Genomic DNA, 26,930 nt, shown 5'->3' with positions numbered 1-26,930 from the left:
CAGATGACATGTGATTTGAAGCTACTTAAGGGAGGAAAGGTTGATGTTGGCTCACAGTTTGAGGCCACACACACACACATCACACAAATAAAATTCTTTTAAAAAGAAAAATAAGGCTTCATATATATAAGTATTGAGTAATTAATTTGTAAAAGTAATTCTAGAAAGTACCTTGAAATCTCTGCCAGTCTTGCTTAGTCTGGTCATATACAATGGGTTGGGGCCACAAAATTAAAAAAAAAATGAACTCTCTCTGAAATCATTTCCCAGGATACAAGTTCCCCAAACTTGGTGACGCTCCTGAGACTGCTAGCAGGCCTGAGTTTCCTTTTGGCAAACCCGAGGCAGTGAGCCCGAGTACAGTACTATTCTATTAACACTCTGCACGATGCTGGGCATTTGATAAGTCCTTCTTATCTAGCTACTCAAGAGGCTGAGTGAGGCAGGAAGACTGGGGTTCAGAGCCTGCCTGGGTAATACAAGCTAAACTATTTCAATAGCAATGGCCAGGTGTGATGGCACACACCTTTAACCCCAGCAGAGCCTGGAAAGTGTACTGCCTTCGACTCCTGGCTATCACACTGGACAATGTAAATCTAGATTGAACAGGGGAACATTGCCAGGAGATCCTAGGCAGAGTTACAAACACTGGATCAGCTCTGGTAGAGGAGCTGGAACAACCAACATCTATTTATGTGGGAAGAACATGCCTCCAAGCGCCATTTAGCACACTGTTAGAATAGCTGGCTTTTCTTACAATTCAGCCAGTGGAAACTATGTGGGTGGCTCCGTAGTTCAGAGTGGTGTATCCTGCTCTTTCAGAGGATCAGAGTTCGGTTCCCAGCACCCACATCAGGCGGCTCACTGTAACTCCAGCAGTTCCAGAGGGGGCCTGACGGCCTCTTCTGGTCACTCGGGCACCTACACGCACAGGCTCAAACACAGGTGTGCGTGTAATTAAATACAAAGTCTTTACAACATGTTTTAAAATATTCAATTAATGGTCATATAAGAATGAAATTACTACACTGACCTTTTTTTTCAGTCATTTAGCTCTTCTCCTCCAGGGACAGGAGCACTTTCAGATTTTCTCATTACTCAGTCAGAGTCACTCCAGCTGCTATATACACGAACACCGGGGATGGCTCAGTGTGCAAGAGCGGCCATTCTCTCTCCTTTCCCTTCTCTCTCCACCCCGACCCCTGCTTCCCCTAGCTTAGATTTCATCATACAATCTTCAGCCTATAAATGGTTGAAGGAAAAGTCCTGACGCTGTGCAGTCACCACACCTTTACGCCAAGGTCACATGCATTTTATAGGTGTCCCGATACCATGGGAGGTGATGTCGCCTGCCTTGCATATTGGGTTACATGGGTGAATGCTCCATATCGGCCACACCACCTGTTGTACTGTAATCACTCGGACACATTTCCCACGGCAAATCTGATATGTCCTGGCTGCTTTGTCCAGAGAAAGGAGTACAGAACTTCACTGGATGAATCAAGCCTGCTCTGAATTGAGGGGAAGTCAAGCATGAGGAGGAAGTGAACTGAACCCCACCCCCACCCCCTGTATTGCTAAGAAATGTTTGACCTAGCTAAACCTGTGCTTTTCTGAGTGGCTGGCCAGGAGGGTGGAGAGAGTAGAGAAGCCAATGGCTGTACCTGAGTGAGAAGCCCTCTGGTGGCACAGACCCTGGCAATGGTCGGATTTGTTAAGATTGGACATACATTTTATCTTAGATTTGGAGCCAGTGACTAATATCCAGCATTTTCTCCTTCTATCAATTTTTGAAATATGAACTATGAATAACTAAAAACCAGGGATGGAAAAGCAAGGACAATATAGTAAAGAGGCTCTTTCTAGGCCAGGGGTTCTTTCCCCAAAGGTGGGCTCAAGACAGAAGAAGGTGGTCACAGACCTAAGGTCACTGACCTAAGGCTGGTGCTCTGGGTTATGGGTACTATGAAAAGCAAATATTCTTCTAAAGGTAGACGAGATGGGGCAGTGACTTTCAGGTTTGCCTTTGAAGGAAGGGAGAGCCCAGGGCAGTGGTGAACAGTACGAGCCTGGAAAAGCTAAAGAGAATTCGGGGGGTTGAAAATTCCCACCAGTGAGCTACAACTAGGTGGTCAAAAGTTTTCCCATTTCCAGCACCCACAGGACAGCTCACAACTATCGGTAGCTTGTTCTAGGGCATCTGATGCTGTCCTTCAGCTTGGCGCTTAGTGACTGACAGGTTTACAAGCAGGAGTATTTTAATAACATCGGCAATTCTGTTAGCCATAGAACTCAAAAGACAAAATGAAGTGTGTTGGGTACCTCTCTCTGTCTGTCTGTCTGCCTCTCTCTCTCTCTCTCTCTCTCTCTCTCTCTCTCTCTCTCTCACACACACACACACACACACACACACACACACACACACACACACACACACGACTAGCAGCTACTACAGGGTAATAAAAGAGGTAGAAACAGGGAAGTTTGAAAGCCGCACATCTATGATCCATCTTGTGATGGATGGGGAGGAATTCAGGTTTTCAGATTCTCTGAAAAGGTTCTGTGATTTTGCACCCTGTCTTTAGGACACACTCCCACAATGAGATTCTTGAATTAAGTATTGGCCATCTTTTCTCATTTAATCTCATTTTTTTGTTTTATTTTTATGTGTAAGGGTGTTGTGCCTGGATGTATATCTGTGTACTACTTTCCTGCCTGGTGTCCACTGAGGTCAAAAGGGGGTGTCAAGATACCTCAAATCTGGTTGAGCTGCCATGTGGGTGCTGGGATGGAACCAGGATCCTCTGCTCTTAACTATTGAACCATCTCTCTAGCTCCCGTTTGTAAGGTTGATATTCACTGCCTCATGTACACTGTCCATACAGAGTGCGTATGTGCAAGGTGGCAAGGCGTAGGGAAAGCAAAAGCAAACCGGGCTCATCCACAGCAGGAAATAGGTGACAGTTTTCTCCCTTCAGTTGCAACCCACAAGTTTTCTTTAGCGAATTAGACTGTTTACACTTCCTCCTCTGCTTCTCTCCCTCAATTTTGTGATAAGGTCTTGGCAGAAATCAAACTGGGCAGGGCATGGTGGTGCAAACCAGCGCCTGGGCAGCAGAGTAGGCAGGTTTCTGTGGATTGGAGGTTAGCCTGGTCTACAAAGAAGAGTCTAGGTTACGCAGGACTCCACAGTGAGTCTCAAAATATAACAAAACTGACAAAAACAAATAAAACCCATAACAAATGAACAAGATTAGATTACTTAAATGAATTGGATTGACAATCTCCCCCACCCAAAATATCGCACATTCATTTAATTTCCTTAAAGATTGATTTATTTTTATTTTATGTATATGTGTGGATGCCTATGAATATCACTTGTGTGTCTGTTATGCAGAGATGGCAGGATGTCATTGGATCCCTTGAAACAAAGACTTGTGAGCCACCATGTGGGCGGTGGGTTCTTGGTAAGAGCAAGTAGTGTCCATTAGTCACAATTCTTATACGACTCAAAAATAGACCATTATTTACCAAAGACTCTGCTTAGGATTGATCAATGAGTGCTTATTTCTAAACGAAAATGGTGAAAATGAAATGTTTTTAAGAATAAGATAAAAATTCCTTTCCTTCCCCCTCTCTTTCCTCTTTGTTTTCCTGAGGCAATCTCACTTTTTAGCCCAGGTTAGCCTTGATCTTACAGTAACCTTACAGTAACTGCCTCAGTATCCCAAGTGCTGGGATCACAGGCATGAAGCCAAAGTCTGGCTAAGACTCTATTTTTAAACAATACTGGACTTCCGGGTATGGTGACACACACCTTTTTTCCAGCCCTCAGGAGGCAGAGGCAGGTGGATCTTTGTGAGTCTGAGGCCAGCTATGTATAGTGAGACCCTGTCTAAAGGGGAGGGGGTGAGAAAAATGTCCCACTACCATTCATAAGCCAGCATCTCCCAATATCTAATTTCTCTCTTAAAAACACACTATCCAAATCTCTGTTTCCTACTTAAAACAAATCTATTTTTCCTATGGTACAAAGGGGAGTGCTCCTGAGAAGGGTAACCAGAGAGCAGGGGAGAATGTATAAAGGGTTCTCTAAATCACATGACCTGGGAAACCAAGGGGCAGAGGTGAGTCCAGTCCCTCATCCAGGTCTGTGTTCCTTCCACAGAAGCCACTCCCTGGCCGTTTCCTACATTCAAATTCTTATGCAGCACAAACAGTCCTTATTGTACACGAAGTGGGATTCTAGCCACAGGAGGGCGTTTTTCAGTCTGCTGTCTCCATGAGGGGCTACTTATTGTTTTCCCAGACAAACATGTCAAACAATAGCAGAAAATGTAGTCAAATGGCTCTAATTTTCTATTTAAATAACGAAAGATACTAATCTCTAACACTTGGGAGGCTAAGGCAGGAGAATTGTGAGTTTGAAGCCATCCCGGGCTATATGTAAGTTAGTTCCTGAGTTACAGAGTGAGTGAGACTACAGCGTGGTCAAGCAGGTGTTTCCTAGGTCCCTACAGTAAGAAGTCATTATTAGAAAAAGAGAATGAGATCTTTGTTTAGTTTCTTCCGGAGTTTGCATATGCAGCCAGCAGACACAGGGAGGACAGTCATTTAAACAATGGTTGATTTAAATGTTGGGGTTTCACAATCCTTAAATGGGGGGAAAGTCACACGGAGTATCATTTAGTCTTGAACTCCTCCTTGGGAGTCAAGGTTCATTCGTGGGCACAAAATTCCATCTAGGAATCCTTTTGGAAAGGAAGGCCAGCGAGAATTACTGGACTCCAGTGGGTGCCAGACTCTGACACACAGAACCCTACCTCAGAAATGAGGCTCAGAACCCACCCGGTGTTGGCATACCTACGGAAGAAGCTTAGTCTCAAACAAAGGTCACTGTGCTAGGCAGGGAAAAGGGCCCGGCTGCTATCTAGCTCTTTCAATAGGAAACCCAGACTAGAGGGGCAGGAGGTCAATCTTAGGACGATGGCTGCTAGACCCTCTGACATCCAAGGTATCTGTCTGGTTGCCTGAACGCTTGGAAACCATTCTGACCACCCCTCGATTCCACTTCTCCTGTTATCCCAGGCAGGAGAACAATGACCCACAGAGCCAAACCAGTAACAATTTGGATAGTCTCTGCAATTTCCTTCATAAGAATACTGAGAGTAAAAGAACTCGAGACAATCAGGCGTGGTAGTGCACACCTGCAATCCCACCTTCCAGGGGGCAGAGGTAGGATTGTCACGAGTTCAAGGTCAGCCTCAATTACATAGCAGCTTCTAGACCAGCAGGAGTTATGTAGCAAAAACTTGTCTCGGAATAACAAAACAAGGGGCTGGAGAGACGCTCAACAATTAAGAGCACTGGGCACTTAAGGCTCTAATGGAGTCTGTGTTCAGCACCTCTAGTGCAGCTCAAAACTGTCTGTAACTTCAGCTGACTTCTTTCTGGCCTCCTTGGTACCAACACAAACACGGTGCACAGACATTCATGCAGGCTAAACAATCATGCCTATGACATAAAAATAAATAAATCTTTCAAACAAGCAAGGCACTGGCAGGCAGCTCTGTGAAATGCGCTGTTCTTACATGAACTCAAGCGATCACTACCAGAAGTCATGTTTAGGACAGTGGTGGTGAATATTTGGAATCTTTCCCCTGGAGAGTAGGAGGACCCCTGGGGCTCACAATTCTACAAGCCTAGCATTGTCAGCCAGACCCAGAAGCCCTACATGGTAGTTTGAATTAGAAATGTCACCCATAGGTTCATGTGTTTGAACACTCACTTCCTAGGTGGTAGCCCTGTCTCAAGAGGGCTGTGGAACTTTTAAGAGGAAATATGTCACTGGGGGTAAGTAGGCTTTAAGGTTGTCCCCAGATTGTCCCTCTGATGTTTATATGCTTGTTTTGCCTGAATATGTATGTGTGCCATGAGAACACCCAGTGTCTGTCTGAACACCCAGAGACTGGAAAGGGTGCTGGATCCCCTGGAACTAGAGCTATGCACACTTGTGAGTTAACACACGGTGCAGAGTCCTCTGCAAGGACAGCAAGTGCTCCTAAGTGCTCCTCAGCCTGGTTTTGAGGTTAATAGTCGGACCCCACTTCCTGTCCCTTTCCTCTCTCTGCTTCCTGCTTCTGCCACCATAACCGCCTGTTGCCATGCCTTCTCCACCCTGGCCTTTATAAACACACACACACACACACACACACACACACACACACACACACACACAGAGAGAGAGAGAGAGAGAGAGAGAGAGAGAGAGAGAGAGAGAGAGAGAACGCCTGTGTGTGCTCTTGGGAGTCATCTGACCAATTTCCTGCCAAAGGCTGCCTTTTCCAGGATTCCCCTCAAAGAGGTCACCAATCCTAATGATGAGCAGGGCCATTAACCTCATAGCCCCTGACCCTAGTCTGTCTGTCTTTCTTTCTTAGATTCATTCATTCATTCATTCATTCATTCATTCATATGAGTACACTGTAGCTATCTTCAGACACACCAGAAGAGTGCATCGGATCCCATTATAGATGGTTGAGATTTGAACTTAAGACCTCTGAACCACTCTTAACCACTGAACCATATCTCCAGCCTGACTCTGGATTTTACAGCTCTGAAAGTTAAAGGCTCATTTTAAAATCAAATCTAACTCATATCTATGTCTAGTTACAAAGACAGCATCTATTCACCAGGAGGGCGTGGTGTAGATAAGTCAAGACTTATGAGGGAAAACAATTGTTTAAGGCCTCTAGCATTGAGCTCAATTGTGAGGAAGAGGATACGGGAAAGGCACTGCTTCAGACCTGTGGTGGTTGACGGGCTGAACACAGCGGAAGCTGGAGACCAAGCAAGCATATGGCTTTGTGCAAATTATCTGACTGCTCATTGCCTTGGTTTTCCTCTTGTGAGAAGGGTGAAGAATTCTGAGCTAGCAAAGCTGTGTGGGGACGGGGATGGAACCATAAATCGTTTGGTACAGTGTCTCACTCATGGAAGGCACACTAGGAAGCCTGTGTTCTGAGAGGCCCCGTAGACCAAAGGTAATGCTGACACAGGTCACCACACACTGTGCGGGTGGCAGGAGTGGGGCCAGAGAGGAAAGCCGGGCTACACGGAGGTAGAAAGTCCTCACGTCAGCTCTTCTGGCCAGATCTGTGATCATCATGTCCTTTATTTCAACGTTCTCATTTAACATCGCAAGACTAACACTGATGTTGAACATGGAGATTTGAGAAAGGATTGTTTTTAAAGGTGTGTTTTATTTTTAAATTGTGTTTACAGGTGTGTCTAGGGTGAGGGGAGTGCACGGGGTCTGGGTGCCTGTGGAGGCCGGAAGAGGCTGTCCTGGGGCTGGAATTACAGGCTGTGGTGAGCCCGCAGAAAGGTGCTGCCAGCTAAACTTGGGTCCTTTAAAAGGGCCACTGAACAATGTCTCCAGGCCAAGAAAGTGGGTTTTCCTTTTCTTCTTTTCAACCCTACAATTACAAGATGTTGTTCTGGTGGTTGTTCATAACGTTAAAGAGAGGATTAATTCAGGGCAAGTTGATATTTTTTTAAAAGTAGTGTCCTATGAAAGGCTCTCTACCAGTGGGGGGGGGGGGTGAGGGTAGGGGTACATGACATGACAAACCCGGGTTACACAGAAAGCAGGAACCCTTGTTCTTTCTAGAAGAGACTTGAGATATTCGACTGAGGCACTCAGGATAGTTTCACAGATGCCACTGGGGAGACAGCGAGCGGCCCACACAGCCACCAGGCCTCACTGAAAAGGTCACTCGGTCACACGGGCTCTTTCTTTTACATTAACCCAAAGTTTAAAACAGAATCTCACCATTCGCAGCTAGGAGGAAATACGGTGAAGGTGCACACGGCCCTTTTATTATTATTCTAAGAAAGGACCTTCTGGACAAGAGTCCAGTGACATTTTCCCCAGAACGTTCACTTCCTTGAACTCTTCTCCCTGAGCATGAGCTGTACAAACCCAGCCTTTCATGAGCTCCTGCTGTAAGAACTTCCTCTGATTCCACTTTAAAGCCCGGGACCTTTGACTCCTAGACTTAATTCGCTCAGCCCTCTTATGATGGGTACTCCTTATCCAAGCTTACCAAAGCTTAAAGTTAGGGAAAAACTTCAAAGCTGCTGAATTCTGGGCTGAGAATCTATATATCGAGGACGAAAAAGTTCCAAGCTAAGGCTGGTGATACGACTCCAGCTTAAAGGTTTTTACCGTCAACCCTGAGACCCGAGATCAACTCCTTGGGACTCATGTGGAGGAAGAAGTGAACCAACTTGAGTTGCCCTCTGACCTTCACTCCACACACACACAGGGGCTGTGGCGTGTGCCTGCCCAACCCCCCACCCCCAAAATAAATGAATACAGTAAAAAAAAAAAAGAGAGGATCTTAAAGAAAAATTTATAAGCAAAACAAACAAGTTAGAACCCAGAAAGTCTTATCTTCCAAACAAGTGACTTACAAAAGGAAAGAGAAAGGACACGCCTATTCCCTGTACTCTGTAAGGCTGCCTTGGGCTGGGATATACAGCTCAGAAGCTCAGTCCCTTGCCAAGCCCTGGATTCAACCACTAGCACTGAAGTGGGTAAGGGAGGGAGTCTTGGGAAATAGTGGTGGCAGGGCCCCAACTGTCTTCTCCAAGACAAGATTGCTCTCTAGCATGGTAAGCGATTTTCACCTTGAGTCAGGCTCCACTGTAAACTCACGAAGCTTCTCGGGCTGGGCTCCTCATATAAGACAGCTGCAGTTGCTCCTGAGACAACTGCTTCCGTTAAATAAATGGCCCATGTGGAGCGCTTAGCAAACACACTCCCTGAGACAGGCCCTCCTTCTGCTCTCTCAGGTGATAACATTTCTATCCCACCCTTTATGAGGTCACCCAACTTTGAAGAGCTGACACACAGAGGCATGGCCTTTTAGCTCACACTCATGTTTTTAAATCCTGAAGTAATTTTTTAAAAATTGTGGTCTCTTCCTACAAAGCAGAACTCGGTAGCAAATGTGCAAATCAATTAGAGCTGCACGTAACCGCCTGGGCAAATACCACGGAAGTGCCAAGTGAGGACAGCCAGGCACAGGAGCATAGACTGCAAGACTCCGTATTTATTAAGACAGCCAAAGCTGACCTGTGGTGATAGGTAGGAGGAGGAAATACAAGAAGTCATGTTGAAGAACTGAAAAATGAAACCAGGCAAAGGGCAAACACCTGGAGTCTCCGAACTGGGGACTGAGGAAGACTGCCACGAATTCAAAGCCAGCCTGTGTACACAGTGAGACCCTGCCTCAAAACTCAGGAAAAAAGAACTGAGAGAGGACAACCCATCCCAGAATGGACTTTCAATAAACAGTTAAAGGATGGATGGGTCTGACAACCAGAAATGTTATTGAAAGCTGAGACAATATAAAGTAAAGAGGGTTTAATGATGCTGCGACCTATGGGTATAGCAACACACCATTGGGTACTATGTCCCTTTAGCAGAATAATTGTAGGTTTTCCCCTAGTGACCATGACATATGTTATCTCAGGTTCTTAACCACCTTCTCAGTGTATGGCATGGGGTCCACCTCACGGGGTGAGACTAAATACAATCAAAAAGTGGTTGGCTACTCATCCCTGTAATCCCAGTGCTTGGGAGTCTAAGGCGGGAGGATTAATGGAGTTGGCAGTGAACCTGGGCTGCACAGTAATTTCTAGGCCAGCTGGAGCTTGGACGGGACAACCTCTCTCAAAACAAAGGGCTGGGTGTGCTGGCCCATGCCTTTATCCCCTCACTTCCGAGGCAGAGGCAGGTGGGTCTCCTTTAGTTCCAGGCCAGCTTAATTATACAGTAGGCAGCAGGCCAGCCATAGATAACACTGCAGAAAGGAAGGTACGAGCCCAGCCTAGCATTCCACACGCTGATACAGGAGTTCAAGGTCAGCCTCAGCTACAGAGTTTGTCTCAAAAGAACACTACCAGTCAGGGTTGGGGATTTAGCTCAGTGGTAGAGCGCTTGCAAGGCCCTGGGTTCGGTCCCCAGCTCCGAAAAAAAGAAAAAAAAAAAAAAAAGGAACACTACCAGTCTTTTGTAGAGAGGGCAGCTACTCATAGTCAACCTGACATAAAAGCATTCTCACCCCATTTAATAAAAACAAAATTTGTCAATCAACAAACTATGGTGAAACGGTAAGGATCCCCTACAGGGTATAAAATAACCTCTGGTACTCATACCCACACATCTGGGGGATTGAAATATAGAAAAATTGAAAGGAAGGCACTTCTCCCATGAGACAAGGGCAAAGGAAGATCTCGAAGTCTCTAGAAACTAAAGACCCCCTTCCCAGAGCCTTTCTGTCCCCCTGATCATGTTTCAGATTTGGCTAACGTTAAATACCTCCTTCAGAGAGTCTGGTGTGAGGACACAGACTCCTCCACTAACCAAAGTCTCCCTTTTGGACTTTCAGAGGACTTCAGATGGTCTAACTGCACGTCTTGCACAATCTCGTGCACTTGTGTGACAAGCCAAATTTTAGAGAAAAAAATTTTTTTTTCAAAACAGGAACTTGCTCTATATAGACCAGACTGGCCTTGCACTCGGAGGACTGCCTCTGCAGGCATTTAAGGCATGCGCTACCATGCCTAGCTAGTCTTGAAATCTCAAGGGGGATAAGAAAAGGTTAATTCACTCTTTGAAAATTTCGTAACCTTTCAGTGGTCAAAGCAGTTAAACCACTGCTCCATTTATTAGTCCACAAAACTAAGCTCTCGACATGCCGCCCTTCTCACATCCTGAACTCCAGTTGGGAGATGGAGTCCAATCCACCCAGGCACAGGACCCAACCCGGAAGGTTTAGCAGAGAGGACGTTTCCTCCAACTCTGAAGCAGTGATCTCTGCCAGCACCTTTACAGTGATTAGAAACCGTTCAAAGACGCAGAAACTGCCACAGATTCCCTCTGGCAGGATAGATGGCCTTCTCTACCATTAATACCAACCTCACCCTTCTGTCTACTGCCACGAAAGGCCCAAAGATTCCATTTGCTGTGCTTTCTACATCACACTCTCACACCACTGGCCAGGAATGGCCCCACTTTAAGAAGCTTGTATTTTTTCAGAGTTTCTGATTTCCTGTTTAGGTTTTAGCCACAACTATGGATAGGTTTCTGTGTCCAGCATAATCACCATGAAAGCTGATAATAATAATTGATCAAAAATAAATAGTTCAGGCTCTCTCTTGTTCACCTGGGCTCAAATTTTCTACCAAAGGAGTCGGGGGAGGTATATAAACACTCAGTCTTCCCAAAGCACATTAATTAACCCAGCAATCCCCCAAGGTCACGGCCAACAATGCAAAGAGACTCTAAAGTTGCTGTGCCTAAACCTAGATCTGCAGATAAGAACCCGATTCCACCACAACCTCTAATTTGTACTTATCTCGTCTAAACTTAACACAAGAGGAAGGGGGGTGGGGTGAGGTGGAGAAAATTTTCAAGAAATCAGAGCCGCCTTTTAGCAAAAGCTTTCAATTGAGTGAGTCACCAGGTACAAGTCACAAGGTGACACTTGGTTGGCCTCACAGAACCCACAGGCCCGGATCTTTGCGGAAGTCCACATACAGAGCAAAAGCTCAAGCCACCTCTCACACACCTCTCCATGACAGGCTCAGCCCCCTCGTACGACTGAGAACAACTGAAGGTCACAACTCCTTAGGAACTTCCAGCCACTGAGAAACTAGGATTTACCAAAAAATTCTTTCTGCTTGCTCAACCCGCATATTTCCCCATCACCATCCCCACGCCCTCAGAAGAAGGGGGTGGGGGAGGGGGCCAAGGCCTATGCAATCCACAGTTTTAAATATTAATAAATACCAAAGTATGAAACCAGTACCTGCCAAACACCTGGTGCTCGCTTTCCCCTGCCCGTCCTCGCCTCCCACGCTCTGGCAACGGAATGCCCTTCAAAACCATGGCTCAGTGCTTTTGGTAAATGTTTTACGAGACACTGAACAGCCTTTCGACCCACCCTCAGAGCAAACACCATTGAGAGAACACAATATAATGGTAGCAAAGCGATCCTGTGATGTACAATAATGTCATTGAGCAAGCCAGTCTCCACACTTCCCTGTAAGACAGGGGAACAAATCCAAATCTGAAGTTGGGAGTTCCTGGGCAAAGCTTCTAGAAATAGAACTCGACGCTAGGGGCTTTAGAGGTTTTCCTGTTTTGTTTTGAAGGTGGCCTTACGATCACCTTGTTCTAATCCCCAAGCAAGTCTTGACTTGTCGACTGAAAGGGTGTCTAAATTAAGAGTTAATAAGGGGAGATGAAGGGTAGAACTCCCTGGCCAACTGCAGACACAGCAGCACCCACGTATTTATGGGGCACTTATTTCTAGCTATTGTGGAAACGGTGCCTGGAAAAGGTAGCTTCCGCAATAACAGGACATACACCCCGTTTTCCATAGCCCACAAGTTAGTCACAGTTAAACAGCAACTTGCTCTGAACCAGAAGTTTGGCATTCCATTCAGGTTAACAATTATAACTGAAGGACAACAGAAACTTGCTGGCACCGGGTGACCGGCACCCACAGCACGTCAGGTGCTTCTTAGAAGCGGGGTTAACCAAACAGAGGAGGGACGGAGCGGTCTTTGGGCAGCCTGGTCCAGAGAACCTGTGTCCCAGGCCCATGCAGGTGACGCGCACATACCTGCTCTTGGCGCTCTGAGTTAGACAGTGAGGAAGGTTGAGTATTTCATTACCTACGAGCCTAAAGGAAGAGCAAACCCATCCAGAGAAGCAAGTTTGCTTTGGCAGAGAGGTTAGGTAAATAAAATGCCCCTCTCCTTTTTTGTCCCCCACCCCCACCTCAGTCCCCAAGAGTACTCAGAATTCCACAGTTGGTACTTTTGAGTAGAAGTGTGGAAAACTGATTGCGGAACCGGAAGCTTTTTTTTTCTTTTTAAATACTCTGGCTATTTGACCTTGGGCTAGTACTTACACCTTTCTAAGACTGTTTCTTGATGTATATCAAACAAACAAACAAACAACCGTCTTCAAGCCAGGAAGACTCTCAATGGAAACAGCTCTCTAATCAAGTGTTTCTTTAGATCTGCAAAGCATGGTCTGCAGTGCTGTCACAACTGTCTCCTCACATTTTGTGTATGAACCCTGTCATATTTTCCATTTCATCAACAGAGGCTTCAGTTTCCCTTCTCTGGGGTTGGAATGACTAATCAGTTCTGGGTGGGTTTCACTCTTTTATCTGACTGCTGAGAGGCGTGGTGACAGGGCCGGCCAGCCAGGGCAGTCTCCTCCAGCCTACACAACAGTCTGTGCGCACTGCCCTGTAACACAATTAGCTAACCGGGCCTGCACAGCCACTCCTGCCAGGCCTCTGCGGTGCTTCTCCTCTTCTCTACCTCACTAGCCGAGCACACTGTGCTGTTTTGAAGAACATGGATTCTTCAGCACAGGCAGGCCTTGAACTTGTGATAGCTCTACCACGGCCTCCTGGCCTCCTGCCGTGGTGCTCCTCCCATGGTCAGTCTTCTCTATCCCTCACCCTGGCTGCCAGTCTCAGCTTCCTACTTCTTCCCATCACATGAGACGCTTCTCCTGGACGTTCACACTTCAGGCATCCCAAGGAAATCCAATGAGTAACAAGGTCAACTTCACAATTGGGGATGTTTTCTCCTTCCCAGGGGGTCTCTTCTACATACCCTTCACTAGAGTACCCCCTTCCACTCTGGTGTTCATGGATTCTAGAGGAACATTAGCACTGTACCCCTAACATTGAGCCAGTCCTAGGTCTGTGTGGGAAAGTACTTGAACTTCTGGTGGTGTTTGTAGCTCTGTTGTTGTTGTTGTTGTTGAACAGGGTTTTAGCCTACATTGGCCCAGAACTCAGTTACATGAACAGCCCGGATTCACTGAAATTCTCAGCAATCCCACTTCAATCGCCCAAGTGTGGTGATTGTGCTCTGTTATAATCGAATTCTGAGGAGCAAAAATGTGAAAATGTCTAAATGCAAAGGAATGCTTTGTCCTAGTATAAAAAAGGCCACACTTGGCAAGATATTGTTTCATTTCATACGTGGTCTTATGAACATATTAAACCATCAAAGTGTGAAGGAATGATAGCAAATGAGACAAGCATCAAGCCAGGCTTAGGAGACTGACGTGGGAGGATGGTTGCCAAGGATGGACGGTCTAGCCTGTCTCAAAAACCAAAAAAGTAAATACCCAAAGAAAAGGTATAATGATGTATGTCTGTAATCCCAGCTCTCAGGAAGCTGAAGCAGGAGGATTGCTAGGGGCTAAAATCAGACTGAGACATATACCGTGACTCTGCCAAAGAAACCAAATCCCAAACTGAACTTCATCTCACGGGTGATTGTCCTGCCATGTGTCGTGTGCACTGTGCATGTGCAGTATCTGAGATGACCAGAGAGAGTGTCAGATGCCCTAGAACTGGGATAACAGATGGTTATGAGCAGTCACGTGGGGGCCGGGATCAAACCCAGGTCCTGTGGGAAGGCAAGTGTCCTTAAGCACTGAGCCATTTCCAGGACTACAAATTATTATTTTTTAAGATTTATTTATATATGTGAGTACACTGAGCTGTCTTCAGACACACCAGAAGAGGACATTGGACCCCATTACAGATGGTTGTGAGCCATCATGTGGTTGCTGGGAATTGAACTCCGGACCTCTGGAAGAGCAGTCAGTGCTCTTAACCACTGAGCCATCTCTCCAGCCCTACAAATTATTTTTTTAAGACATAGTCTTCCGCTGGAGAGATGGCTAAGGAGGTTACCATGCCTGACCATGCCTGACCTGAGCTTAATCCGCAGGACTCAAACAGTGAAAAGGAAGAGAGCTGACTCCCATGTGTTCTCATCTCCACATGTATGCCGTGCCACACACATGCAAACACACACACATGTACTAACTAATCAATCAGACAAACGTCCAATAATAATTAATATGCTGTTTTTAAGAAGACATAATATTGCTGTGTAACACTCTCCACCTTCTGCCTTAGCATCTTCAGTGATGGGCTTTGCCCCCAAAACAAGTTTCAAGCATCACTTACTGTCTACAATCCTAGGCACTTGACCACGAGATCTCCCTTAGTTCAGGACTTAGGGGACGACAGCAGAGAGGCAACATGGGGGCGTACCCCTGTAGTGAGGGCAGAGCAGAGAATCGCCAGTCTCCATCTAAGCCCCTGATCCCACTTGCACCCCACGCATACTGTAGTCTATTTCCCTAGTAGCAGCCTACTGCTTACACAGACTCCTCTACTTCTGGCCCCTCTATGATCCGAACCCATTAGACCGTTCTTCGTTCCTTCTCTCCCACACCTCGACACTTTCTTTCTTGCCTGAAGATCAGAAAAACTACAACTGGGGAGGGGTTCTCATTTGATCATGAAACCCAACCAAACAATACAGATTCCATTCCTACTCCCCTCAACACACACATACACACACACGCACACACACATGCACACACACACGCACACACACACGCACACACACGCGCACACACTCGCACACACACGCGCACACACACACACGCACACACACACACACAGTGTTAGCACACTTGCTATTGAAGCCCTGCATGCTCACCGCAGAGAAAGCTGGACTCTCCCTAGTACTAGGCATGCTATGATGTAAATATGCTGTCTCATGCTGGTCACAGATTGACTTGTGTCCCTGAGGGAGGTCAGTGCTTTCTGGACAGTACTTGTTTTCTTGTTTGGTTGGTTCTTTGATTTGTTGATTTAGGGTCCCCCTCTATCCCTAGCCTCGTACATCCCATCATCCCATTCCAAACCCCCATTTCTAACAATTCCAGGTCAAGGTTTTGCTCTGAGGTCCTCAGCACAATAGTACAATGGAGGCCTTGGTCTTTTTGTTTGTTTTTAAAGACATGGTCTGGATATGTGAACCCAGCTGGCCTTGAAGTTTCAGAGGCCCTAATTCCTCTGCTTCTGAAGAGCTCTCCCTGGAGATTTCAACTGTAGAATTCTGAAAGGGCAGAGTATTCGATATTGAGAGATTGCTGCTCACTTCCAAAACACCTGTGCACTTTGGAGGCCTAGTTCTGCCCTGAATATACGTGACCCTCGTGTATATTTACCCTGTAGAATGCTTTCAGATTTTTGAAAGTTTTGAGTTCTGAAACATGAGGGTACAGAGAAGAAAGAGAGGTGGGTGGGACGAAACATGAAAGATCGGAGTCCCTGTGTCATTCTAATTCCTTTAAAGCTCAGAAGAGAGCTTCAAGAAGCTTGGTGCATGTGGCTTTGGAAACTGCCTATCACCCATGCTGGCCTCAACCTACACCCTAAAGAAGTCCCAGTAGCTTTTGTTGTTTTCCCAAATTATCCAGGAAAGGGAAGGCTCCAATAGGCACACGATGAGTCTGCACCTTCTGGGGCTGGCTTCCATTGGAACTTCAGTCACCAGACCCACAATCCTCAAAGTGAGGTTTCAGGAACCCCAGAGAGCTCACCCAGTAAAGTGCCTGTTTTGATACCTAGTTGTCACAGCAGTCCCAAGGGGAATCACTTGCGTGACAGAGCTGCACCAGGGACTTGCCACTTCCCACCTAGAAAGCCATTTGTATGAGAGAACCAACATAGTTCTTCAGCTTTGGGCTTTTGGCAGAGGCTTTCTAGCAAATAATCAACAAAGTATCCTTGTCACGTCAAAGGCACAGCTGTTTCTAATTCCAGCTGTCAAAGTAAAGTTAAAATCGTGGGGACCTTGCATCTGCTAACATGGACTTGACAGCTTGCCAATAATTAAAGGCTGCTTTAGGAATATCAGTTGTGACAGCAACACATTTCAATGCATGCTACATAATAAAACATATGCCAGTGTTTTACAAATAAGTGAACCAATATTTTCCAAATGACCATGGCGACTTAGCATCGCCCTATGAGAGTTCGAGCTAGTCCAAGAACTTCAATATTACAAAGCATAAAATTTTCATTGATGTGTTTAGAAATTCCGCAATGTAACTAGATTTAGGAAACTACAACTTTCATGCTGGGAATGTAGGTCAATGGTAGAGCACTTGTCCAGCATGGGAAAATCTCTGGGTTTGAGTCCTAGGAACACACACACAGACACACACACACACACACACACACACACACACACACACACACACACACACCCTACCTCTTGTCCCCAAGCATTTTGATATTAAGTTCAAAAATCTATAAGGACCAGTTTCATGTGTGTGTGTGTGTGTGTGTGTGTGTGTGTGTCTGTCTGTCTGTCTGTCTGTCTGTCTGTCTATGTGTGTCTGTGTCTAAAATGCAAGCATGAGGATCTGAGTTTGGATCCTCAGAACCTATGCAGAAGCCAAGCATGGTGAAAGGTACCACACCAGTGCTGGAATGGACACAGTTAGACCCCAGGCACCCCCTGGCCACTCTACTCCAGCCATTAGAGCAGACTTATTGGGTCCCAGGGTGAATGAGAGATCCTGTATAGGGTAAAAACTAACGGAAGACATCCCGAGATCAACCTCTGACCTCCACACGTATATGCACAGGTGGATGCATCTACAAACATCACACACACACACACACACACACACACACACACACACACACACACACACACCTCACACCCCCTCATGCTCATCTGCAAGATTTACAATCCCGACTACTCAGGAGAGTCAGAAGATGACAGATGTAGGGCAGTCTAAGCTACAGTGACTTCAGAGCCAGTGACTTAGTGAGACTGATAATCTCTCTCTACTTAACAAAAGACTGGAGAGATAGTTCAGGATTTAAGAGCACACACTGCTCTTCCAGGTGACCAAACTTTGGTTCCCAAAACCCTGTAATTCCAGCTCCAGGAATACAATGTCCTCTTCCAGCCTCTATAGGCACCTGGCCTCATGGGAAAATATTTGACAGCCCAAAGACACTGAAATACACAAGTAAAAATGAGTCTTCTAAAAAGAAAAAGAAAAAAAAACCCACCTTAAATGAGGGCTCACCTTAAATGAGCTCAGAGGTTGAGTATCTGCTGAATCAGAGCAAAACAGAACAAAATCTTCACAGATTTCTGAAAAGTTGGAGCTATGTAGCAAGACACCGTCTCAAAAATAAAATCATGTTTGGTCCCCGTGGTTTTAAAGAACATAGAATCAACAGATCAAGCAAATAAAAGGCTATGTTAGTATAGTATAATACATTCTGTGCAGTATTTGGGGACATAGTTATACTAAAAACAACTCTAATTACATGATCTTCCTAAGGAATTAGGCATCCTATTACACTTTATCTGCTTTCAAGATGTGCAAAGACAAAAACACTGAGAAATGCCTACTTAAACTATGCTTCTCACACTGTGCTAAACACTAACAACTTTTTTTTTTCTCCAGGCAGGGCTTCACATAGTCCAGGATGGTCTAGAACTTGCTACTTAGCCAAGGACTGAACTACTGATCCTCCTGCCTCCACCTTCCAAGTGCTGGGATTACAGAGAGGCTAAATTAATTCTTTTATTAGTTTTGTACATAGTATTTTTATTTTTGAGATAATCTAATTATATCACTTCTCCCCTTCCCTTTCCTCTCTCCAAAGTGTCCCATGCAACACTCCTCACCCCCAAAACACAAATGTATGGCCTCTTTTTAAAAACACACACACACACACACACACACACACACACACACACACACACACACACACACAAGTTCACATGCATGGTTTTTCAGGGCTGACCATTTGCTATAATTCCTTTTTTATTTACTTATTTATTTTGGGTTGGGTTGGGTTGGGTTGGGTTGGGTTGGGGGGGGCACAGCTTCACTTTGTAGCCCAGGCTAGTCTGGAACTCCTGGTGATTGGCCTGCCTTTGCTTCCTGGGTGGTGGGATTACAGAAATGACCCAGTATGCCTAGAAGTACATTCTAGACAAATGCCAGCCCCCCAAGTCCTCTGTGGTGAGTCCAATGACAACTCTGATTTCCTCATCCAAATAAGAAAATGGGACCCCAAAGAAGCCAAGTAAAGCCACTGACTGGTAAAGGAAGATTGGAACCTACTACCCACTCAGATGTCAAAATCTCAGTTTGTAGCCATTAGGTTTCTCTGGTCTTTTGAAAAACACAGGTTCCCCAAAATGGTTAGTGTCTCAAATTTCAGTGAATCAACTTCTGTTGCTCACCTGCTATCCCAGAGCTGGGCTCTCTGCGAGGAGAAACGGTAAAACTCTAGAGTGTGTGTGTGCATGTGTAACTAGCTACCAAAGCTGCCACAAACACAAAGACTGCAGGCAGACTTTGCTAAGCAATGCTTCCCTGTGCATGATGATTGTCTTGTTCTGGGTAGGGAGTCTGCAGGGACAGTGCTGCTGCTGCTGCTGCTGCTGCTTCCTTGGTGGGAAGCTACTAGGAGCCTAAGCTCAGCCTAGTAACAGCCTTGGGAGTGAGTTGGGTGTTTTTCCAAATTGGTGCAGGCAAACCAAAGCAAACATGAGCATTGTTATAAACCAAAGTCCTGTTTCCACATCAGCATGACCCTGGCCCCTGGGTATACTTAATAAGTAGCAAACAAATTAGGGAAAGGCTTGTTTTTTTTTGCTTGTTTGTTTTGTTTTTTAATGATCCAGCAAGAGGGGAAAGATACACATGACACTGTTACATGATCAACAAAATCTAAAAGAAATAGATTGGCCCCTACAATAGAGTGCAGAAAACAGCACCCAGGGAGAGGTGGCCCCTCTTTCACTTGGGAAAGATTTCCTATAACAAAGGCAAGTCAACTTTCTTTTCTCTTTTTTCAGGCTTGTTTTATGCATATGAGCATTTTGTGTACATGTAGGTATGGGTGCCTGGTGCCTGAGGAGGTCAGAAAAAGATGTCAGATCTTCTAGAACTGAGGTGGTTGTGAGTTACCATGTGGGTGTTGGGACCCGAACCTGAGTCCTTTAAAAGAGCAACAGGTTCTTAAGTACTGAGCAGCGCCTCCAGTCCCTGACTCCTCTGTTCCGTCTGTCTTTTCTTCTTCCTTCTTTCCTTCTGACTGTATTTTCCTTCCTTATTTCCTTCCCTCCCTCCCTTACTTCTTTCCTATCTGATTCTGTCTCCTTCCTTTCTTCCTTCCTTGTGCGTGCGTGTGTGTGTGCATGTGCGTGTGTGCTTGTGTGCGTGTGCATGCGTGCATGTGTGTGTGTGTGTTATCTGTTTGGTTTATTGTGACTGTGGAGTTTTATTGGAGGTAAGGCAGGTTGGATTATGCTAACAGTAGTTGTAGACACAGAAGTTTAGATGGATGTGGCAAAGATGAGAGAAAAAAGGTTATGGAGGGCTGGAGAGATGGCTCAGAGGTTAAGAGCACTGACTGCTCTTCCAGAGGTCCTGAGTTCAATTTCCAGCAACCACATGGTGGCTCACAACCATCTGTAATGGGATCTGATGCCCTCTTCTGGTGTGTCTGAAGACACTGACACTATATTCATATACATAAAAATCAATGAATTGGGGTTGGGGATTTAGCTCAGTGGTAGAGCGCTTGCCTAGGAAGCGCAAGGCCCTGGGTTCGGTCCCCAGCTCCGAAAAAAAGAACCAAAAAAAAAAAAAAAAAAATCAATGAATTTAAAAAAAAAAAAAAAAAAGCTTATGGGGAGCAGAAGCCCAAACTGGAATCTTAATGAAGAAGAATGTTTTAGAAGGGAACACTTGATACCACAGGAGAAAGCAGGTTGTTTTTTTTTTTTTTTTTTATATTAACTTGAGTATTTCTTATATACATTTCGAGTGTTATTCCCTTTCCCGGTTTCCAGGCAAACATCCCCCTAACCCCTCCCCCCTCCCCTTCCTTATGGGTGTTCCCCTCCCCATCCTCCCCCCATTGCTGCCCTCCCCCCAAAAATCTAGTTCACTGGGGGTTCAGTCTTAGCAGGACCCAGGGCTTCCCCTTCCACTGGTGCTCTTACTAGGATATTCATTGCTACCTGAGGTCAGAGTCCATGGTCAGTCCATGTATAGTCTTTAGGTAGTGGCTTAGTCCCTGGAAACTCTGGTTGCTTGGCATTGTTGTACAGAGAAAGCAGGTTTAAGGAGAAAGAAGTTTGGGTATGGGTTGGGGATTTAGCTCAGCAGTAGAGCGCTTGCCTAGGGAGTGCAAGGCCCTGGGTTCAGTCCCTAGCTCCGGAGGTGGGGGGGGGGGGAGAAGTTTGGGTATATCGAAGGGCTCCGGACATATGGCTTACTGGTCCCAGAGAGAGAGAGGACACTCAAGGCACAGAGAGAAAAGTGCAAGTTATTAAGAGAAAGCATCTGGGCCAGACTGGCAGTATTGCTACCTGAGTACAGACCCTAGCTCAGATCTGCCCTTGTGCCTGGCCTCCCCAAGAGGCCCCAATCTGTTCAGTCAATCAAGATCCCCCAGTGTTGAAAGGCACGGGGCAGGCTGAGCTCCCTCTTTGGCGACTCTACACAACCCTGGGTTATCTCACCTTTCTCCTTCAACGTGCCTTCAGGATTGATTCTGGGGGCTACCAGAAACTGTGACTCATCAAATTCTCAAGCCAAGAGCACAGTGATAGTCTCTAGCCTCACTTTCCACACACGCACCCCTTCCTAGTCTTCACATACTGAGGTGACAGGTCCCCATGTTCCTGTTCTCACCAGGCAGGCTTGTGCCTTTGACTGCTGTCAGTATTGTCTAAAGTGCAGAGAACACAGAGCTTTAACTTGTGCTAGCCTCACTGTCCATATACCACCCCAACCCCCTCCCTGCCGCCACCACCTCCCCCACAAAATATAGATCTGTCCTGGAAAGTGGCCAGTATTAGTTTAGTGTGGCAGCCCATTCCATAAATCCAGCACTCAGGAAGCAGAGACAGGAGGACTGTGACAAGTTTGAGGCCAACTTGGGCTACATAATGAGTTCCCAGCTCTATAGAATGAGACCTTGTCTCAAAATGTGAACAGCCACAACAGCAACCAGGGCATCAACATGGGCCACGTCACAGCAAATGCTTTCTCTGCTAAGAGGCTAATGGTAACTAGTTTAGGGTTCTGCGGGTCACCCAGTTTCTCTTGCACAATTTTCTTCCTTCTTTCCGAACTCAACCAACATGTAAAACAGGCTGGGAAGATAGTTCAGTGATTGAAGGGCTTGGCACCCAAATGTTAGAATCTGAGTTCAAATCCCCAGACCTGGGTAAAACTGAGCACAGTAATACCCTCTAGAACCCCAGAACTCCTACAGTCATAGGGAGCAGGGCAGAAGAGTCCCTGGAAGCTTGGGGGCCAGCTAACTGCATACAATCAACAGACCCTATCTCAAACAAAATGGAAGATGAAAACCAGAATAGAATATGACCTTTATATGCACACCGTGGCTCACGCATATGTGCACTCATGCATGAACATGTGCACATACACACATCATACATATACATACACACACAGAGAGAAAATAATTTTAAAAACACACAACAACTCAGGGGGCTAAAAGATGGCTCAGTGTTTGAGAGCATTTGATGGACAACTATGAAGACCTGGGCTGTGCTTGTTAACCCCAGTGCTGTGTGGGCCAGAGACAGAAGGACCACCGGGACTTGCAACTGACAGTCTAAGCTCGAGTTTCTGTCTCAAAGGAATAAGGTGGAAAGTGACGGGGAGGGAGCTGGACGACCTCCCTTGGACTTTACTCACCTGCACACACAGGCATGCAGAGCCATGTTCACAAACACACACAGCAATGATAAATCAAATACACACATGCAGATGTTGAGGCCAGACAACTCCCATCCACACTCATATATGTTGACATTTAGGGGCACCCTCTTTCAGTGTTTTCTATTGTAATAATGTGAGACTAAAGCTATAAATTGACTAGGAAGGTGATTATAGCATCAACGGACCTGAGTCTAAAGCTTGGCCAGTCCACTGGGTCTTGGTCTTAGTTTCTTGATTTTTGAATCAATGAGCTGGTCTGCACAAAGGTGTTACCCTTCTATATTTAATTGTAGGTGAGATGGACTCTAGAGGATGTCTCTTCCCCCAACTTAAAGTCAACCCAAATTTGTGTTAACTCTTTGTGGGATTTTGGAGGGAAAGGAAGGAAGATCTGGCTTCAGTCACTCTTGGTATGTGCTCTGCTTTGAGTATGTTCCTAGAATTCATGGTTCAAAAATGTTTTTTGAAGAGGTTTAAACAGGGTTTCATATAGCTCAGGCTAGTCTTGAAATCCTAAGTAGCCCAGGCTGGCCATGAACTCCTGATGCACCTGCCCCCCCCCCCTCAGTGCATTGGAATCACACACAAACCAGTAAACCCGGTGTTTGTTTGTTTTGTTTTGCCGAGATGCAGTCTCACTGCATAGCTCAGGCAGGCTTTGATTCCTAGTCCTCCTGCCTCCAGATCCCTAGTATTGGCCTTACATGCATGTGTCAGCATGCCCAGGTTCCTAACTTTCTTGGTGGGATTATTATAAATATAGAATGACTCTAGCCAAGTATAAGGCTGTGCATATATACATAAACACTCCATATACATGTATATATAAGTGTGTATCTTGTGTCGAGCACATCATAAGCACTCCATGAACACTGATTTCAGGTGGTTTCACCATCTCTAGGGTTCCTTGTAACTCCAATACTTCAGGACTTGGACGATTCATCACTTGGTGATGGACTATGTGTGTGGAGAGGAAAGCACTCAGTAAGCATCAACAGCGCTAGGTCTAAGGGCCTGACTGGGTGGAACAGCCATTCACTACAGGGACCCAAGGCCAAGCTGCTCACTCTTTGCTTCAGGAGTGCCTTGGATGCTGATGGCTGTGGTCTCAGTTTCAACAATACCCTATCTATCTCTAAACACAGAAGTTTTTAATTTCTGGATGAAATCCGCATGGCCGTTCCGTTGCTGTCATGGTTTTTTGTTTTGTTTTATTTGCCTCTGATTCTGGCACAGACACCACTGAAAGTGGCTGAAGTGAAGGTTGAGTGCTCTGTTTGTCTGTCCCTGGTGTAACAGCTACGAACACATCTGGGAGCGACCTGGTTTTGAGCATCGTGAAGCCTTGCAGGAAGCTTTGACTTCAGTGGCACAGCTACTGACCGGCTGGAGGATACTGTTCTTGGTAGCTTCTGGGCTGACACTTGTGTGGTGGGGATTGAACCCAGAGCCTGGTGCATTCTAGGCAACTTCTACCACTTAGCTAACATTTGAATGTCACCTACAAAACCTGCCTAGAGGTTTCATGCTGACCTTAGCCGAGTAATTCAGCCTTAGAACTTGGGAGTAGTTTCCTTCTTTCCAAACCATTAAATGCCTTTTACAAAGCATGGAGTCACCACTAAGCTGCTGCTACTCTGCCAAAGGACACATGGTTTGAGTGAGTTTTCCTTGTGCAGTGGGAGTAAACCTCTTCCTTACAGTAGCCAGACTTTCTCTGTAGGCAAACATCTACTTGTCTCCCACATTATTGGTTAAGCCATGACTCACATCTACCTTCTACCTTTTTCATTTTGAAAACTGGTTATCTCACTTGGAGGCAAGGGGCAGCCCAATGAGCTACAGAAGCTATGACACTTTTGTGGATAACTTTTAACAAAATCGGGTCTTCATGCCCCAGGCTGGTCTCAAACTCCATATGTAGCCAAGAATGACACTGGACTTCTGACTCTCTTGCTTCCACCACCCAAGTGCTGGTATTACAGACAATGCACCACCACACCCAATTTTATGAGATGCTATGGATGTGCCTTAGGGTTGATTGCTGTGAAGAGATACCATGACCATAGCAATTCTTATAAAGGAACACATTTAATTGGGTCTGGCTGATAGTTTTGAAGGGTTAGTCCATCGTTGTCATGGTAGGAAGCATGGAGGCATACAGCAGACACAGTGCTGGAGAAGGAGCTGAGAGTTCTGCATCTTGAAGTGCATACAGCAGGGGACTGTAGAGCATACTGAATGCAGCTTGAACATAGGAGACCTCAAAGCCCGCCCCCAACAGTGACACACCTACTCCAACAAGGCCACACCTACTCCAACAAGGCCACACCTACTCCAACATGGCCACACCTACTCCAACAAGGCCACACCTACTCCAACAAGGCCACACCTACTCTAACAAGGCCACACCTACTCAATCAAGGCCACACCTACTCCAACAAGGTCACACCTACTCCAATAAGGCCACACCTACTCTAACAAGGCCACACCCACTCCAACAAGGCCACACCCACTCCAACAAGGTCACACCTACTCTAACAAGGCCACACCTACTCCAAGGCCAGACCTCCTCACAGTGCCACTCCCTCTGGCCAAGCATTCAACATATGAGTCTATGGGAGGCCATTCCTAGTCAAACCACCACAGGATGAAAACTAGGGACTTCATTTGTGCCAAGCAAGCACCTTGCCAATGGTGAACTGTGAACACTATTAATATTCTTTCCTACAGTGGCCCTGGGCAGTGACTCTCTCTTCCTCACTTTCTTTGTACTAATGTTACACTATATATATAGTAAATATTACTAATGTGTGTTAAGAAAACAACTATTCTGTTAAAGACAGAAGACAGAAAGCTGCTTCTAGAACCTCTGGGATTGTTTTGAGCAAGCTAGGGTCATTTTGTGACAGGCCCCGCTAGCACATGACTAAAGAAAAGACAGTCTGCTTGGCTTATCTGTCTGACCTTTGGTTGTATTTGCTCTTAGCCAGCTTCCCTCATACAGGTTGGCAAGCTGTGCAACTAACTCGAAGGCCCTCACCTCCAGCTGCCTTCTTGGGATGAGAAGAAGAGAGGGCTGGTTCTGAAATTTTCTCCAGCAAATTTTAGGAGTGCATGGGAAGCTGTTCTCATGAGAAACCTGGAATCTCATTGGTTGAGCTTTAGTTCAAGACCAGGAACAGCCACTTAACAGTAGCCACCAACAACAGACATCATCCTTTTTGACCTGGCTTGCCACCAAACCAGAGGACCTGAATTCAATCCCTGAGACCCAGAAAACAACTTCCCAAAATTGTTCTCTGACTTCCATCCACAGGACATGCACATCACTCTACAAATGTATACACACATTAAATAAATAAATGAACTCTGGCTCAGTGTTCTTATTAATAAACAAAACAAAATTGAAAACAAAACAAAAAAGAACCTGTCTCACATGCTCACTTTTTTTTTCCATTTCAAACACAACTTCCATTTTCAACTAGGAGATTACTCACTTCCTAATCCATGAACTTGCTTGGAATGGGGATAATTAGTCAAAAAGGGTCAGGACCCACACAGACACACAGACACAGACACAGACACAGACACAGACACACACACACACACACTACCTCTCTCATATATATATGAGACTACACACACACACACACAGATTATCTCTCATATATATATGAGAGAGACTACACACACACACACACACACACAGATTATCTCTCTCATACATACACACATACACACACAGAGAGATTATCTCTCTCATATATATATGAGAGAGACCACACACACACACACACACACACACACACACACACACACACACTCTTTTTTTTTTTTTGACACAGGGTTTCACACAGCTCACACTGGTTATATAATTGAGGGTGGCTGTGAAGTGCTTGGGTCACAGTCATATACAACAACACTGACTTCCACAGTACTCTTGAAGGACGCTATCCACACAGAACACTAAGGCTGAAACTCAGCCCAAAAGGCAGATGCATAGTCAGGGTGGGTGCTCCACGCCCACGGTTTACACACAGCCTTTGGTGAGGGATACGTGGGCTAAGCTAATAAGAACCCTTGCCTGATTACACTAGGAAGGAATAATACAGAAACGAGCATGTGGCTGGTGGGGCAGACCTCTTACCAGAAACTGGTTGCAACAACCACAGATCTGCCCACAAGCTTGAAAGCCACCTCCTCA

The 26,930-nt window shown here is 45.7% G+C and overlaps 1 protein-coding gene across 6 annotated transcripts in view; it reads right to left on the bottom strand.

The window, feature by feature from the left end:
• The window catches only part of Rbm47 (RNA binding motif protein 47), a 138,079-nt gene that overhangs the window by 50,651 nt on the left and 60,498 nt on the right, over positions 1-26,930 (bottom strand). The window contains exon 1 of one of the 6 annotated variants that reach the window (XM_063273129.1): positions 11,883-17,148. The exons of 4 other annotated variants lie outside the window; for them this stretch is intronic. The gene's annotated coding sequence lies outside the window, so the exon portion shown is untranslated. Of the gene's footprint in view, positions 1-8,694; positions 11,854-11,882; positions 17,149-26,930 lie in introns of those variants that run through there. One more of the 6 variants, XM_063273130.1, reaches the window with a different exon arrangement.

The sequence above is a fragment of the Rattus norvegicus genome, chromosome 14 (genome assembly GCF_036323735.1).
Source record: "Rattus norvegicus strain BN/NHsdMcwi chromosome 14, GRCr8, whole genome shotgun sequence".
Lineage (NCBI taxonomy): Eukaryota > Metazoa > Chordata > Mammalia > Rodentia > Muridae > Rattus > Rattus norvegicus.
Note: the sequence above shows the minus strand (reverse complement) of the source record. Positions and strands in the feature narration are given on the sequence as shown.